We start from the raw sequence: 13641 nt of genomic DNA on the forward strand, positions 1-13641 counted from the left end.
GCCTCATGGAGGTTTTCACTTGAGTACTTAATTTTTCTTTTTTTTCTTTTTCTTCAGTGAGTGGGTGAAGTGGAGGCTAAGACATGCTCCACTACCATCACTAACTTATTCAATACTTCAATGAACTCTCACTTGGAGAGGGGTTTCTTGTAGACTTTCAACCAATGTCCATTCATAAGCATGGGGATGGCTTCATCATCAATGGTTCTGATCAGAACTGAACCATTATCATTGCATTTCTCCACAGTGTAGGGTCCCAGCCATCTTGTCCTCAGCTTGCCCTTGAAATCTTTGTATCTTGAATCATAAAGTAGTGCCCAATCTCCCTCTTGGAATTACTTCTCCTTGATGTTTTTGTCATGCCATATCTTCCTCTGAAGCTGAACTACCTCTGTGTGGAGAAGGGCCTGCATTCTGTGTTCATCCAATCCATTGAGCTAGAGTAATCTTTCTTTCTATGCATGGCTAAGGTCTAGGTCTAGCTGAGCTGCCATCCTCAGGGTATTGAATTCAAATTCTATTGACAGCAAAGCCTTCTTCCCATAGACCAGTTCATAGGGTGTGAACCCTGTAGTGGTCTTCCATGTTGTGTTGTAGGCCCAAGTGGCCTCAACTAATCTGTCCGCCCAGTCTTTTCTACTGCTGCTCACTACCTTTGTCAGGATCCCTTCCAATGCTCTATTAGTGACCTTCACCTACCCATTGGCTTGTGGATGATAAGGGGTGGAAGTCCTGTGCTTGATTCTATGATGTGTGAGCAGGTCTTCAATCAAATTGGAAGTGAACTGGCTACCTTGATCTGTGACCAACTCTCTTGGATACCCAAACTTGTAGAATATGTTCTCTCTCAAAAATTCAGCTACTTTTTCCTTTGTCATTGCTTTGATTGCTTTTGTCTCTGCCCACTTTGTCAGGTAGTCGGTGCACACAATAATGTATTGCTTCTGTTTTGAAGGAGGGCTGATAGGCCCCACAAATTCCATGCCCCACTTCTCAAACAGCTCAAAGGTCACTTGAGGCTGCATGGGCATTTCATCCTTTGGAGTGGGTTTCCCCATCCTTTGACACTGATCGCACTGGTTGACATATCTCCTCACATCTTGATGACGAGTGGGCCAATAGTAGCATGCTTGCAGTATCTTGAAGGCAGTTCTTTTTGCTGCAAAATGACCTCCACAAGGCCCATCATGACAGGTCAGGAGGATGTCAAAAACTTCCTCCTCCCTGGCACATCTTCTCAAGATCTGATCTGCGCCAAGTTTGAAGAGATTGCCCCAAATCCAGTGAAAGGGGCGCTTTTCCTTACTATCTTGCTCTTCTCTTTTGAGGATAAGTGTGGTCGGAACTGTGCTGAAACCAAGTAATTTGCTATATTAGCAAACCATGGAGAGAGTACTAATAGCAAAGAGGTGTTCATCTGGCATTTGATCATCCACCATCCCTTCTTCACCTGCAGGCAAATTTACTCTAGAAAAAAAGTCAAAAACAACATTTTCTTTACTAGGCTTATCAACAATGGTCAAATCAAACTGCTGTAGTAAAAGCAACCATCTAATAATGTGAGCATTTACATCTAGTTTGTTCATTAAATATCTAATTGCAGCATGATCAGTGTGCACAAAGGTTTGATAGCTTGTGATATAATGTCTGAATTTGTTTAAGGAATGCACTACAACTAGGAGTTCCTTTTCAGTGACTGTATAGTTTAGCTCCGCCTTTGACAAGTTTTTTCTTATAAAGTATATGGTATAAGGTAGCTTTTCATCAATTTGTCCCAAGGCTGCTCCTATTGCTTTGTTCGAGGCATCTATGTGAATGTGGAAAGGTAGGGTCTAGTTTGGGCCTCTCAAAATTGGGGCAGTCACAAGCTTGCTCTTCAAGGTATCAAGGGCTTCTTGATAGTTTTTCGACCATATAAATTCAACATACTTACCTAAAAGACCAAACAACAGAGAAGCTAGCTTGCTGAAATCTTTAATGAATCTCTGGTAATACCCAGCTAAGCCTAGGAAACTTCTGACATCTCTCACCTTTTGAGGAGGTGGGACCCTTTGGATGATGTCAATTTTGTTGGGGTCAACCTGTAGTCCTTGTTGAGATATTGCATGACCTAGCACAGTCCCTTTAGTCATAAAAAATTCACATTTTTTCGAACTGAGGGACAGGTTCATCTCAATACACTTGTCTAGAACTTTTCCTAGGTTAGATAAAGCTTCCTGAAAGTCAGAGCCATAAGTAGTAAAGTCATTCATGTATATCTCTACTGCATCATGAACTAATTCAGAGAATATACTCAATACCGCTCTTTGGAAAGTGGCTGGAGCATTACACAAACCAAAAGGAAGGACTCGGTATGCAAAGGTACCCCAAGGACAAGTGAAAGTGGTCTTATCTTAGTCTTCTGGGCTTATCTAAATTTGATTGTACCCACTGACGCCATCTAGGAAAGAGAAAAACTTTTTCCCTACCAGACCATCTAACACTTGATCTATGAAAGGTAAAGGAAAATTGTCCTTTTTAGTGGCTTTGTTCAATTCTCGATAGTCGACACAGATTCTCCATTTACCATTTTTCTTTGGCACTAGCACCAAAGGAGAGACCCATTCACTGTCAGAGATGGGATAGATGAATCCTGCATCAAGAAATTTCTGCAGTTCTTTCATAAAAATATCTTTAAGTGTTGGGTTCATCCTCCTTTGAGGCTACTTGACTGGCTTGCAACCCTCCTTGATGTATATATGATGAGTACAGACTGAAGGGTGCACTCCCTTCATCTCCTTATAGCTCCAGGCGAAGGCATCTAAGTGCTTTCTCAACAGGCTACACAGTTCCTTCTCCTGGGAAGTGGATAGGGATGGATTGATTTTCAAGGTTCTTTCTGGACCGAACTCTATATTCTTAACATGGAGAGAAGTGGAGCCGGCCCACAGAGATCAGTTGAGGGGTTGTTTTTGGTTTCTCTTACTATTTCCTCTAAGGGCGATACACTGGGAGGTGGATTCTGAATCAGATTTTCAATCATATCATCCTCATCTTGTTGTTTTCCTCCCATGGCGATTTCTAATGTACAAAGCGGTGTAGAATAAACTTCATCCTCATCTTCCTCCTCCAACCAAAGAGGTAGATCATGTTCTAACGAAGGTTGGGCAGGATGATATAGGATTAATTGCTTAGACATATGCCCGTTCTTTATGGTCATGTTCCCAGCTCGACAACTAATGTAGGCACCAGTGGTAGCCAACCAGGGTCTTCCTAGAATGAGAGGATACCCAGTGAGCTTTGCCTTGGGCTGGAGAACTAAGAAATCAGCAGGGTACTCCCAAGAATCAATGGAGACCATCACATCTTCCAAAATCCCCTCAGGGGTCACGGTGGTACAGTCTGCTAGCTGTAGCACGATTGTGGTCTTCCTTAAGGAACCCTGAAGGTTGAGTTTGAGCATTGTGTCCTTTGTCATCACATTAATGGCAGCTCCCAGATCAATCAAAGTGTGTGGGATCATGATGCCATTGATGTGAACATCAACTATAGGGCTTCCAGGGTCTAGATATTTTGGACAGATTACCTGCCCCTAAAGCACTTCTCTTTAATCAACCTATTGTAGATAGGCACATCCTTTATGGCTTGGAGAAGTGGTATCTTTACACATAGATGTTTCAATTCCCCTAGGAGTTCAATTTCATCTAGGGTAGGTTGGACTGTCATGGATAGTCTCTCAGGAAAGGGTGGAATTGATTTCGGTTCACTTTCCTCTTTATCTTCCTCAACCTCCCTAGGTGGAGGCTGACTATCTGGGAGAACTTTCCCAGATCGCAGGTTGATCTCCTGAATCTCCACAACATAAGTTGGGCATGATGGTTCCCCACTATACACTTGTTGAGCCTGTCTGTTGATCAGGTTTGGGTTCATCTGAGCAAGTGGTGGAGGCAAAAGAGCGGGGAGAGATTTGTATTGGGGCCTCTACCCCTAGTGAGGTGCATTCCATTGAGGTGATGGTTGAGCATAGGATTGAAATGAATGGTTGGCTGGTTGGGCATGATATTGAGATGTGAAGGACCAAGGAGGAGGCATGGACCATGAATGATGAGCAGGGGGACCCCAAGAAGGTATGGAAGTGACTATGTTGGGGTTGTAGTAAGCCTGGGATGTCCCTTGCATCCCCTGCTGGTATGGTCTAGGTCCATGCGGCCTTCTTTGGTTTATGTAATAGAGTTGTTTAGTGGCTCCCTCAGCCCCTTGATATACAGCTTTAAGTCTAGGCAAGGAAGGGCACTTATCTGTAGAATGATTCTCCTCACAAACTGAACAAACCTCTATAGAGTTCAATGGGCATTCGTTCCTAGGATGCCTCCTGGTGCATCTAGGGCAAAAGATGGCTAAAGCCCTCTCTGCTTCCTCTTGTTTCCTTTTGATATGTAAGGTATCCATTTGCATGGCAAGAGTCTGCAGCATCTCACTCTTGAAATCTTCCAGCATGGTTCCAATTTCCCCCTTAATGGATGAGTTAGAGGAAGAGGTATTGGCTATGGGTTGACTCCCCCTACCCTTCTTTCTGGCTGCCCTAGAATGGTTTCTAAAAACAGTCTTTATGTCTTCATAGGATAGTTGGTAGATGTCTCCCCCGGCTAGTAGATGGAGGGTGTCTAAAAGATCTTCCTGAATTCCCCTGAGCAGGAGCATCTTCAGAGACTCAGGGTCAAGTGTACACCCAGCCCTTTTGTAACTGAGTTGGAACCTTTCCTCATAGTCTTCCAGGGACTCATCACTTCCTATAGTCATTCAGAAAATTTCTTCTTTAGTATCTTTTGACCTACAATAGTCTCGATACTTGTTGTTAAAGGCTCGCTACATCTGAGCCCAAGTTGTGATACTATTGCCAAGTAATCCCATGAACCAGCACAATGTTGCATCCTTGAGAGTAGAAGAGAACAATTTCAACTTTTGCTCATCCTCTGCATAGTCATAGGTTCGACAGATAACAACAAACTCAAACAAGAAGGTGTCAGGATCTTCTGTAGTCAGACCATGGAAATGAGGTAGGACGAAAGGGCTTATATTCTTCATTTTGGTGTCCCCATTGGTCTCTCGAATGGGAAAGGTACCCTCTATTCTCTCTCCATTCCCGCTAGCATTTTTGTGTTCAGCCATTGGCTCTAAAGGAATGTTTTCTTCTTCTTCTTCCCCTATAGGTTCTTTAAATATGTCTGGCTATTCTCCTAAGGGTTCTTCTTGATCGCAGCCACTGAAGAAGAGAGAAGGTTGGTTGTGTGAAGAAGTGGGGGTGTTGGGCAAATTTTTTTCTGAATTATCTCTATTCCTACGAGGCATGAAAGGAAATATTTTTGGTTGTTTTTTGTTTCTTTTTCCCCACACTGATAGTACCTGCAAAACTAAAATTGATTGAACAAACTAATTACAACTAACTGAAATGAAATTGAAGAAATGAAATTGCAGAATTGAAGAGGAAAGCAAAATAAATGCAGAAATGAAAGCAATGAAATGACTAATCTACTTTTGCTGAAATAAACTATTAGCATAATGTTGCAATAGAAAAGAAAAGAACACAGTAATCATAGAATACTCTGACGCTTCCCTAGCAACGGTGCCAAAAAGTGGTGAGAACCAGTATTGCAGCAATAATGCTGCAACTCCTAGGCTTCCTACTTTACTCTTATCAACCCGGTAGTTCGTAACAAACTTGGAAGCGACAGTGTTGTATGCACAAGTACTAGTTCTTACTGCAGGTTGTCACTTAGTCAACCGGCGCAAGATCACTAGGAGCTCAATCCAAATTCTATGGATTCCAAAAGAAGCTCTATATGTGATGAAAGGAAAAATAGATTACTCTGCTGATGCTATTCTACTTGCAGAAAGGAAGATTGAAATGTAAAGCAAACCAAGGAAATCCTAGTTAACCACTAATCCTACTTTTGCAGAAAGCACTATGAAAACCATGAAAAGAATGCCATTATCTACTCAAGGAAGTAAACAACATCTACCTAAGCTATTTCTGAAAGTAAATGAGCAAAAAAACATCTTTTTGGATTTTTATGTATTTTCATGTGAATTTGTCATGCATGTAATTTATTTGTTTGTGAATGTGGCAGCGAATAGGTGGCGATGGAGGGCAGTTTTGGGACTTGAGAGGATGGAGGATGGTGTGGATGGGTCCTAGGAGGTCTCAGGTGGCCTTCTGGAGGCTTTTCCCAAACTCGGCCTTCAAAAGAAATCCTACAGGAAAATCTACAGGAGGACACAAGAAATCTATAGGAGGAAAAATAGCGTTCTAGAAAGAATTTTTCACTGTTTTGAAGGTGTGAGAGTGGGTTGAGAAGGTATATGAAGGTTGGAATGAAGTGTTAGGGCACCTAGGGTCTACCAAGAAACATTAGGAGAGAGAAAGATGATTGGATTTGCTCAAGGAGAGAGGAAGAAATTCTATGGAAAATGCAGGAAACTAAGGCAGAATTGAGGGCAGACTTGGGTGACCTGTAGGGTATGGACCAAATGGAGGGTGGAATAGCTAATAGGCTATCCTACTACTAGAAGATATTTGATGCATAAACAACTGACAGTCAACCAATGAGATTACACAAGCAAGGAAATAAGTGCATCTAAAAAAACAAAGTTTTTGCATCAAAGTAAACTATGATCTATGAAGGGAAATGATAATAACCATTGCATGAAAGAAAAGCATGAAAGAAGATTGTTGCAAATAAAGAAATGAGCATGATGAAGAAGTTTTGAAGCAAAGCAAACTAGACTATGAACCAACTAGGAAGCTGCAAACACTAGAAGTCCTATGAAGGAGGGAAATCTGTGTTTTTGGGGCAGCAAGATGGTCTTTGCCTCAAATCATTGTCCCAAAGGGAGGAAGAGAGGCCAAGGCACTATTGCTAGCCTTTTGGATCTTTTCTTTATCATTGCTTAACCTGCTATAGAAAGCACAACTGGAAGCAAACTACTGAATCATCAAAACAACCTATTCTTAACCATAAAAGAAATTCATCTAACAGCAACCTGATCTACAACTGAAATAAAACATACAAATACAAGTAAAGAGGAGCTTGGCTGCTTGGCTACTTGGATTGGGCACTAACCCAAGAGCTTTAGCCCTCTGAGATAACTCAATGCTAACTCAAAAAGGATTCCATCTTTATTCTCAAAACCAATAACAAGATTACATGAATTGTTAAGATAATAATCTCGAAGTTGTGCAGAGTTTACATAAGCAAAACTACAGCAAAAATCCAACAAAAAATCCGACCCTAGTGAGGCCCTAGGTCTCTCTACTTATACAAATGAATCTCCCAACAGTTTCCTCAAAATCAGGGAGGCTTGGCTCCCAAAACTCGAGATAAACATCAGTTATACTCCACTTGCTCGGCTGCATGCTAATGCATGACTTGGCTGCCTATACTCCAAGCTGAATGAAGGGGAATTCGAAGTGGGGAGTAATAAATGAGGGGGGTTCCCCCTATAAATCCTCTCCTTTGTCCACTTCGAGTTATTGCTGCCATTTGTCCACTGGATCCTCGACTTTGACCAAAAAATTCATCAAAAATCTGCATTAAACACATATTAGACCACATGGCATCATAACTAACTCAACTTACTCTATAAGCATAAATATAATTAGAAAATCATATAATAAGCTAAGATAATGGCTGATTTGACTAGGTTAGGAGGTAAAATGAGCCCATATAATTACCCATTGATGAGGCTCATTAGAGGCAAAAGTAGAATGTAGCTATTTTCCCTTTCTCATGATACATGTGAAGTAGGGATAAATGAGCATGTATTGGTAATCTTTATGTATTTTACTTTATGCATGTGAGATTTGGATGGATAGACATGTGTCATAACCATACACATGTAAAGATAAATAGACATGTTTTGGTAGTTATGTGACTTTTAATTAATGCATGTGTGGTGTCAATAAAATAGGCATGTCTCAATACTTTGTATACATTTTATTTATGCACATGAAAAGATGTTTGAAACATAACTAGTAAATATTTATTATTGGTTTGATAAATATTTTATATAATCATGATGTCATATTTTGTTGACAATAATAATTACAGGAAAAGATAGTGACTTATGCAAAGGATGGATTATATTTAACATTATGGTAGGCAATGAACTAATGGTCCATGCAGATTGAGGGAATATCAACTATAGGATAATCTACTGTAGGGAACCCCCAAGCCACAAAGACACAATGTTTGAGGAAATTGGGGTAAATGATATCATGATTAATGTAATAGCTTCTAGCTTGTTATGCTAAATTTAAGATGATATTTATTTGTAATGTTTTAACAAGAGTCAAGGGATGGACTCCCTTTCATCCATTCAGTGAGGGATGAACACCCTCACGAAACATTTAATAAATAAATTGTAAAGCCCCGAGATAAAATTTCATGTAATAAAGTTAATAAAGGTGAAACAAGACCAAGGTGAAGGGACATGTATTACAAGCTAAATGTTGGGAAAAACATCTTAGTGGGTGTTAATTTGGTTTATTATAGCTAAGGAAATTGGCAAAGGAAATGGCAAAGGATTTGAAAAGGAAAAGTGGTATTAATTAGCATTTTATTTTTGAAATAAAGGAAAATAGGGAAAAGGAAGTTCAACAGTCACAGGTTTCATTTGAGGAGGAAATTGAAGGAAAATTGAGGAAAATTGAAGAAAATAGAGGCCTCAATAATAAAAAGGCTTATGAGGATCAGTTCACAACTCTTTGTTGGTTAGATTTTGTAAGTTCATTTTTGGAGATCTCTCTCTCTCTCTATTCTCTCTCTCTCATTCTCTTGCACACTTAGAGCATTCTTCGAGCACTCTAGCATTGGAAAAAGGAAGGATAAGGAAGAAAAGGGAAGAAAATATCAAGCAAGGAATATTTGGATCAAGCGGCCACAACAGGATTACTTGTAGGTATCAAGTTGCATGTATGATTTCCTTGCTAGTTTTGGCATACATGGCACATGCATGTGTGTATTTGGTTCTCTTGTTGTCATTGGCAAGGGTTTTTCCAGGTGTGGCAGTGGTTTTAGATTTTCCTTTCCATTTCTGGATAGCCATGGCATGATGGGGTTCATTCATGTGGTTTGGCTTTGGATTTCTATATGGTTTTGGAACCGAGTGAGGTGGTCTCAGGAAAATTCCCAAGGAACTAGAAATCACTTAACTAGTCATGCTAGTATATGTGGTAAAGCTTGAGGGTGGAAAAAAAAAAATTTCTCAATGTATTAATGAATAAATTCAGAGGCATCCAAGCTTGTTTAGGACCTAATGATCCCTTGACTGGTTTTGGTAGGATTGCATTAAAGTCTGGCAATGTATGTTTCTTTGTTTGGGCCTAGGAATCCCTTTACCAGTAATGGCAGGATTGTGGTAAAAACTAGTTGGGTATTTTCTTGATTCAAAAATATAAATCCCTTAACTGGTAATGGTGGGATATGTGGTAAAGCTTGGGGAAGTAATGGTTGTTTTTTTGTGAGTCCCACATTCATGCTTGGAATATGGCACGAGGGTGATTGCCTAAAAGAAATATTTGGTTCAGCCTAATCTATGGTCGAGCGGTACATGGAAGTCCTTGACTTGGTTGGCTTTTACATATGTTAATAAGAGCTTTGTTCCTCTTGTATTTCATGAGTATTTATACTTTTTATTATGTGGATTTGATGGTTGTTCTATCATTATTATTATTTTGGTTATATGTTGGTTATAAGCATGGTTTTATCACAGACTTTAGTTATGGCTCTCATCATGTTTTGATTAGTAAATGAATGGTTTATGAACATATGACATAATATATTATAATGCAGCTATTGATAGAAGGCATCAAAACTTCCTAACAATTCCCAGATAAGTACAAGACCCCTATGTTCAGATATGTAATTATAACTTATAGATCTCATGTTCACAATGTGTTTGACGAAATGATTGTCATGGTTAGGCCTGGTTAGGTTAAGTTCTTGACTATTTTTTGCATATCTATCTTTGGCTTGATATATTTTATCATTCTGAAAAGTTCTATCAAGTTCTAGGCAGAGGTCTGGATCCTAGCCATGAAAACATGGCTCAGATCTCGGGGTCACATGCATAGAACTGAGTAATTTAGACTGCATTCTCTAGGAGGCAAGGTTATCCATGCAACTGGAGTCTTATAGTCACTAGCTTGTCTTGTTATGCAAGTGAATGGGAGTCCTGACTAGTGAAAAAAAAATCTAGCTCATCGTCTAGGCACCTAGAGTGCTTTTTAAGCTTCTCAGGGTCTTGTACTTCCTAAGGGAGGTAAGTAAAGATTTGGTTGGATGATTCCACTTCCTTAAATGTACATAGGAGGTTGAGTCATATCATAGTAACTCTTTGTCACATATTTACCCTGATGGACAGATGAACTTGGGTATATGTGGGAGGAGGGTGTTACAATGGTATTAGAGCATATTTCACTCTCTTTGGGTGTTATCTGATACCACAAATTGGTAACAGAGAATGGTTCAACACTTGGAATGGATGGGAAAAATGTGTTTTTCATGAATTCATGTCATTTGTATATGTATTTTCTATGCATTTTAGCGTCTATATGTTGTTATGCATGCATTGTTATGGGCAAGGTTGTCGTGGTTGAGGTCATGCTAAGAAGCTAGTTGTAACACCCTCCTCCCACACTTACCCAAGCTTACCAATCCACCGAGGTAAATATGTGATGAATAGTTACTATGATATGGATCAACCTCCTAGGTATAGTTAAGGAAGTGGAATCGATAAACTGAAATCAAACTGACTTCCCTTAGGTGCTACAGGACCCCCAAGAACTAAACCACCCTTCCAGATGCCCAAACCCTGAGTTAACTTGCTCTTTTGTTGATCTGGACTCCCAGATGCTCACATAACACTGCCAAAATTCGATTGTAACCCTCTAGTTGCATGCATGAGACTGCAAGGGAGTGACTGTAGTATTTTTTACCTAGTTCTGTGTCAGTGACTGCAAGATCTAAACCACCTTTTCAGGGCTAGCAACCAAACCTCTGCCCATAACTTAATGGAACACTCATAAATGATAAATAACGCAGATACAAAGCCTTTAACTCAAAAATTCATTAAGGACTTAACCTAACCCATCCTAACCATGACATATATCTCGTCAAACACATCATGAACATGTAATCTGCAAGTCATAATTACACATATGAACATAGGGGTCTCATACTTATCTGAGAATAATCAAGAAGGTTTGACGCCCTCTCACAATAACTGCATTATCATCTATTAGGTCATACATTCATTAACATTTCATTTAATAACCAAAACATGATGAGCGCCATAACTCAAGTCTATCATAAAACCATGCTTATAACTAGCATATAACCATAATCATAACAATGATAGAACAACCATCAAGCCACATGATAACAAATGTATTTACTCATGAAATACAAGGGGAAAAGAGATCTTATTAAGATATGTAAAATTCAACCAAGTCAAGGACTTCCACGTATCACCCAACCATAGATTGGGCTAAACCAAATCTCTCTTTGAGCCAATCACCCCCGCACAATATTCCAAGCATGAATGTGGGGTCTCATAAAATAAACTAATCAAAACCAAAATAGGGCTTCCAGAGGACAAACCAGTTCAACCCTCAACCAGTGATTCCACCTCATGGTCGGACATCATTAACTATCACCAGCTTGGTCTCTACCCAAGTTTTCGATGGCTCCAGAGCCTTTGTTCCAACCTGGCTTCAGGACTAGTAACTCAACCCACAATTGTTGCAAAGTTCCAGAGTGGTTGTCCAACCAAGGCTCCAGGACTAGTAACTCAACCTACCAAGGGCTCCATAGCAGCATTTTTCTAACCAAGGCTCTAGGAACTAGTAATTCATCCCACAGCCATAAGGAACATGAGCACCAACCAAAAAAATAAATAATTAATTAATAATTAATAATTATAATTAAATAAATAATAAAAAATAAAAAATGGGAAAAACCACAACACCATGGCTATCCAGGAAATGGAAAGCCTATGCAAAACCTCTGTCAATCCAGGCAATCCTCCATGCCAATGAAAACTCATAACCAAGAAACCACATGCATGCCCAAACTAGTAAGGAAACCATACATCCAACTTGATACTTGAAAAGAAATCCAGCCATACTTGTTGATCTCGTTGTCCCCTTCCGCTTTCCTTCTTTCCCTTTCTTTCTTTCTCTAAATCCAAAGTATGCCAAAATCCTCCAAGAGTGCTCCATGAAACTCTAAGTGTGCAAGACTATGAGAGAGAGAATAGATGATATCTCCAAGCTGAAACTAACAAAAGGTCTGTGAACTGATCCTCATAAGCCTTTTTATTAGTGAGGCCTCTATTTTCTTCAATTCCCTCTATTTTCCTTCAATTTCCTCCTCACATGCAAATTTGTGACCTTCCACCTTCCTTTTCTCCTATTTTCCATTATTTTCATAAAAAAAATGCCAATTAATGCCTCTTTCCCTTTGCCAATTTCCATAACCATTAATAAACCAAATGTGACACCCACTAGGATGTTTTTCCCACCATTCACCTTGGAATACATGTCCCATGACCTTGGTCTTATTTTTCCTTTATTAACTTTATTACATGGATTTTTAACCAGGGTTATTACAAAACCCTCCCCCTTGGGGAACACCATCCTCAGTGTTCAATGACACTTACAACTAGCAAAACCACTAAAAACCAAAGCATACTACCCATGGAGCTTTATAACATATCTCATTGTGGTATTTACAATGACCACTGCTAAAAACAGAACAATCATATCATTTAATGGAGCTTTATAACAGAGCTTATTACGATATTTACAATAACAACCACATATATACTCATGCAAATTTTCTTCAACCAACAAATAAACATATTATCTATGGAGCTTTATAACACAACTCATTACACTATTTACTATAATATACACATTAGAAAATAAAAGGACATTATGCCTGCATCCATAACAAGGGAATCCAAAGGCTTACACCCCCACCCTCAAAGTAGTACCAAGATTCAACTCCTTCCCAATAAGTCTAGAATCCACTACCAATCAAAGTTGCATCCAATTTCCAATGCCACAATTCTTGCTCTACTTGTTCTCTCAATGAACAATTATCGGCTCATTGTTCCAGGGCACACTCCCAATGTTCATATGTTTCCATCTAGCAATGATAATGACCAAAATAAATGTATCCTTGGACTTCCATTCTCTACTAAATAGTCCCTCAGGCAATCCATCCACCCCTTCGATGTAGTCACACACCTTCCAAGTTTTTCAGGCATCCGCTTCTCTGCTACATAATCCTTCAGGCAACCCCTCCCTTGGTAAGGTTTCCTCACATCAAAAGGTCCAAAAACCAAGGCATATCTCTACCTTAAAACCATCATATCGTTCATATCATGATCATGGAAATAAATGGACACTATTGGCTACCAGTCTCCCACAATGCCCCTTCTCTTGAAGTGCTTTACCAGCATACTGCACTGGTACTTATAATTATTGCATTCAATTCCAACCGCCCAACTAGGAATGTTCATGCTTTCCTGTACCAAGCACATAGTTTCCATTAGATTCAAAATGAATCAAAATAAAATCAAATCATACCTCATTCG

Source organism: Pinus tabuliformis, chromosome 7 (assembly GCF_031772625.1).
Source record: "Pinus tabuliformis cultivar Carrire ecotype Pingquan chromosome 7, CPIR1, whole genome shotgun sequence".
In the NCBI taxonomy this organism is placed as follows: Eukaryota; Viridiplantae; Streptophyta; class Pinopsida; order Pinales; family Pinaceae; genus Pinus; species Pinus tabuliformis.